We start from the raw sequence: 5,309 nt of genomic DNA, 5'->3' as shown, positions 1-5,309 counted from the left end.
TTTTGTCTTCTAAAAGTTGTTTGTAATCTGGGTATAGAGGTGACATACGCGATCGATCGGATCGGATCGGGTCGGGTCGGATCGGGTCGGTTTTACAAAAACAAATGCATTTATTTTCAGGCCTGCGAATCGTGCGATCGGGTGGTTTGCAGCCAATCACAGCAAGGCTGAGACACGTGTCCATGTTGACACTGAAAAACCGGTGGCGCCCTCTTTGAAAAATTTCAGACTTGGCGAATCAAGTTACCCTACTTGTGTGAAAAACAATAAAAGCGAAACTAACAAACTGTGGCATTCCTATTCTTCTTCTGGAGAAACGAAAGAGAGCTTCAAAACAAGGACTGCAGCACCACCTGAACCAATGCGCGGACACCTTTTTGTCAGAGTGAACTAGAGAGCAATCTTCTTATGAACGATCTTTGATAATAGAAAGTTATCGATGTAACTATTGTAACCATGTTTATTGGATTCCAGGCTGCTGCATCACTGCAACAGGGAACTGCGGAAAGGGGCCCTGGAAGCGGGAGAACATCAAAGCCGCGCACTGTCAGACCCGAGGCCTTTTGGACGATATCGATACAACTAGATTGCCGATGCCCAAAACAGTACCATCCAACAATTTAAGTACCCTCAGCGTTTTACTGGGCTTAGGGCCAGATATCATTTAATTTTTTTATTGAATGAATAGGCTTTTCAGGTATTAAAACATATCTACAGGACAGGGGTGTAGGGGCAGCATTTTCTTGCTCATTCAGGAAAACAATTGACGTTGTGAGACTTGTCCATCTGCGTACATTTGCTTGTAGCACATTATTACTTCTTTTTCGCGGAAATGCCTTTTTGTTTGGTTTGTGTTTTTAATTGCAACTTAGAAATGGTCTGGAAGTCTGCAGAAAGACGAATATACTATTATATTTGGATGGGGGCTGTACAGAGTAATTTTTCAAGGGGACTGTAGCCGTTGGGTGGAATCGGCATTCTAATTGTATCGATATAGTCAAAAAGTGCCCGGCTCTGATAGTGCGCGGCTTTGATACAGTGGAAACCTGGTATAACAGGGATGGTGGGAGTAGAGAAAATGTCCTGTTATATCCGATCCCTGTTAAATCAGAAATGCAAGGAAAGTAAGCATTTGTGGACTAATCCAGCTGTACTTATTCATTGGTAGTTGCCCTTGTCACTAGTATCCACGAACAGGGGTTTTGGCACCAACTTTCTCCTTGCCTCCTTAAACCATATCAGAAGAGCTTGGTCCAGAGATTATGCATCGGATAGTCTCATCTTCTTTCGATCCTGAGCAAACTTTCCATTGGAGTATGCTGCCACTATCTTCTCTCTATCCTTGATAATGGTGTGAATCGACCCTTGTGGAATGTCGAACTGACGACAAATCTCTGCCAGTAGAGCTTGCTTTTTGTCAACAGCCTGGATTATTTCGTACTTTTTGTCAACTGAAAGGCATTTTCTCTTGCGCTTAACATCGTTGGTGACACATTACGCGTGCGTGTTGCTAGGTTTCTGGCTAGATCGAGGTCTGCAGCACACCGCAGCCCTCTCTCGCTTCACGCTGCGTGTGCTCGCAGTGGCATGGCTTGCGTGGGCTTGCTCCATCAACACGTTACTCTCTCTCTCTCTCTCTCTCTCCCCCTCTCTCTCTCTCTCTCTCTTTCTCTCTCTCTCTCTCTCCCTCTCTCTCTCTCTCTCTCTTACTTTTTACACATTGTTAACGAGCCTTTGTTCCTGTTATAACCAGTAGGACTCTGATGAGGCCCTGTTATTGCCGATAACTTTTAATAGAGACAAAGAGTAGGAAAAAACGGGGATTTTAAAAATCCCTGTTATTACCGGATCCCTGTTATTACCGGGCCTGTTATATATGGTTTCCACTGTAGTTTCCCCTGGAAGCCATTGAGGTTAAAACATGCGACTACACAGAGAGCGTAAACCGGGCTACGATTGGCTGAACCTTTGACCCGGTTTCGGTCTCATGCCTTTGACCGTCTTCTCACTTCTCACAGCGGGCTTGGAGCGCTCACAGTGGAAGAAGAAGACGAAAAAGAAGAAGGAGGAGAATGAGGAATAGTTGAAGAAGAAGAAGAAGAAGAAGAAGAAGAAGAAGAAGAAGAAGAAGAAGAAGAAGAAGAAGAAGAAGAAGAAGAAGAAGAAGAAGAAGAAGAAGAAGAAGAAGAAGAAGAAGAAGAGGAAGAAGAAGAAGAAGGAGGAGGAGGAGGAGGAGGAGGAGGAGGAGGAGGAGGAGGAGGAGGAGGAGGAGGAGGAGGAGGAGGAGGAGGAGAACAAGAAGTAGATGAAGAAATAGAAGGACAATTTAGTAGTAATACATGTCACAAAATTGGGACTTTTTCGTTTGTTACCCTACCTTGGGAGAGAGTGAGAAAGAGAGAGAGAGAGAGAGAGAGAGAGAGAGAGAGAGAGAGAGAGAGAGAGAGAGAGAGAGAGAGAGAGAGAGCCAGCCAGTCATATAGAGGCTGCAAGAACGATGGGAAGCGACCGGAAGGGTCAAAGGACAGGCATCGACCAGGGCGCCATGTTTGACCAACGACAGCATCAACCAGTTCATCGTCAGACAGGCCGTGACGTCACGAATCACAACTGCAAACGGCACCAGGGACCAACTACGGTGACAGCCAATGTCCACGAGATCGAGGACCTTGTAAGGAACTGTATCCGTAGAGCCAAGTTCGCTTCTCGTGTCCCTGCCAGGCGCCCAAGGCACACACCGCACCACAAAGCAGCTGGCCGGGCGTGGTCTGCTCGCCATTCACAGTGGACACAATGTCAGTGGTACCAGGTGGTCTTCTCAGACGAATCCAGATCCAACCTGCTGCACCCAGACAGGCGAGCCCACGTCTGGAGGCGCTGAGGAAAGCTGTTCCACCCTGAGTGCATCCAGCAGATGGCGCCCTACGGTGGAGGGTCCATTCTGGTGTGTGGAGGCTTCTTAGCTCACCACAGGACCTCCCTGTACCAAGGAACAGGGAGAAAATCCTGCGTCCCCTTGCAGTTCCTCTCCTGCAGCAGATTGGACCCCAGGCTGTACTGCAGGACGACAACACCGCGCCACATCGCGCACGCATCGTGGGGGACTTTCTGCAGCAGTGAGCTGTCACCCGCATGGACTGACCAGCTTGTAGTCCGGATTTGAACCCAATAGAGAACATTTGGGATCACTTTGACTGGTGGTTAAGGGACAACCACCGTCCTGCACAAAACCTTTAACAACTCTTGGGCTGCCTCGTCCAGGAGTGGTAGAACCTACCGCAACAAGTTCTCCGAAGGCATACTCTGTCCATGGGTCGACGCTGTGCCGAGTGTTTGATCAAACGGAGTGGCTACACCCACTATTGACAATGTTCATTAAGAACTATGGTTGTTCAGATTTTTGAAATCCGACCAGTGTGACTTAAACTCATTTTACATGAACTTGTCGTTTTTGTTGAAATCTGAAATTGTACACACTTGATCTAAAGAGTCGAAAGCATCTTTTTTGAAAAAATGAATACATTAGGTTAAACTGATCTTCAGTAAAGTTTCTTTGAATTTTTGTTCCTTGACTTTTTTGTGCGAGTTTATTATTAGTATTTTGCATTTAATTTGTAACTTATGACGTATGGGCCACTGGTCTCGAAAGTGAATGAAGTCAGATTCAATTCAATTCTCTCTCACCACACATACTCAAACACACATGTACGCACGCACGCACGCACGCACGTACGCACACATACACACACACACACACTACATACACGCACACACACACACACACACACACACACTCACGCACACACACCCATACACACACACACACACACACACACACACACACACACACACACACACACACATACAATTTTATTTAATCAAGTAAAATTCACAAAACTAAAAGCAATCAATACGTGTACCATTTGTCCGGACCACTTCTGTACATTTTATCTTCATGTCGGCCACCATCACATCATCACCATCAAATCATCTTCATGTACATCACAACAACCACCACCATAACCATCCAGTGGCAGTGGGAGGACCAGGATTTGGCTGGGGCTTAGGTTGCTTCCACTTCTTTACTACCAAAAAGCAAGCAATAAGAGCTCAACAGTGATGATTTTTTAAAATACAGTACTTACGGTGAGCCACGGTATTTTGAGAACCATTCAGGAGATTCGACTTTGTCTTCCATCTCTTTATTCTAAGTTAAATTCTTCTGGATGGCGGGGACTAAACCCTTTCACCCCGATTTTTTTTTCTATCTAATTTTCATCTAATGAAAACGTTTCCTGAAAAGTGTTTCCACGTGATTTATAACACTTAAATTTCAGGGGCACACATAGCACCTCAAATATTATTATTCCGTCTATGAGCTGGTTGTTTATGTCATGCGCTGACTTAGGCTCTCTTTCAAAATAAATAGTAATGGATTGGAGAGAAGAAGACCCTAGATCTAACCTTGGTCACGGCCCTAGAAGTAATGGTTTGTTTGTTTGTTTTAGTTTAGTTTTAGTGATAGTTTTACGGCACTTGCAACATAAAAAGATCATATAAGTGCCGGTTTGTTTGTTTGGTTGTTTGTTTGTTTCGTTAGTTAGTTTGTTTGTTGTTGGGTTGTTGTTGGGTTTTTTTTTTTTTGGGGGGGGGGGGGGTTCTTTAGGAAAAAATAATGTTTCAAAAAGATATATTTTACAAATAGCACAATAATGATCAAATCTAGTCATGAAAATAATATTGATAATGAGGATGATAATAATAATAATGATACTTATCTATTTTAAAAACAGTAAAAGGTTAAAACATAAACTGTGAAATAAATGGAATACGAAGAAAATCAGAAATAAGACTTGTTTATTGTGTTTCTGTACAACAACCAACTCCTCATCGGTTTATCCAGTCTGTTTGGTTTTTTACACATCCTGTAGACTCACATCCTACTTAAAACGTACAGGACGTCGTGACAAATTACTTGCTATGCTTTTGATAGAGGTTGAATTGCGTAACATGGAGATGAAACCAAGATCACTACGAAAACGCAAGCGGTGCAGGATTGCAAATGAAGACACGTAGCAAACCATACTTACCTGGCACGGGAGGCACCATGATCACGACGGCGGTCCTCCCAGGGCGAGGCCTTTCCATTGCACTCCGGTTTGGCTGACCCCTGTGGTCACCTCAAATGCGGGTGACTCGAGTGCGTAATTTTTTCGTATTCGTAGTGGGAACTGCATTCGCGCTATCCCCTGACATAATTCTTCAAAGAAAGTTCAGGAAAGGAAGCACAGCACACAGAAACACACAAA

The 5,309-nt window shown here is 44.4% G+C and overlaps 1 non-coding gene across 1 annotated transcript; it reads left to right on the top strand.

Moving 5' to 3' along the window:
* Positions 1 to 5,082: 5,082 nt before the first annotated feature.
* On the top strand, positions 5,083 to 5,252 carry LOC118478054. Its single transcript, XR_004858773.1, has one exon. It is a non-coding gene; the product is annotated as a U1 spliceosomal RNA (small nuclear RNA).
* Positions 5,253 to 5,309: the final 57 nt, after the last annotated feature.

This window comes from Aplysia californica, unplaced genomic scaffold (assembly GCF_000002075.1).
Source record: "Aplysia californica isolate F4 #8 unplaced genomic scaffold, AplCal3.0 scaffold00352, whole genome shotgun sequence".
In the NCBI taxonomy this organism is placed as follows: domain Eukaryota; kingdom Metazoa; phylum Mollusca; class Gastropoda; order Aplysiida; family Aplysiidae; genus Aplysia; species Aplysia californica.
The sequence above is the reverse complement of the archived record's forward strand: the minus strand, read 5'-3'. Positions and strand labels throughout refer to the sequence as shown.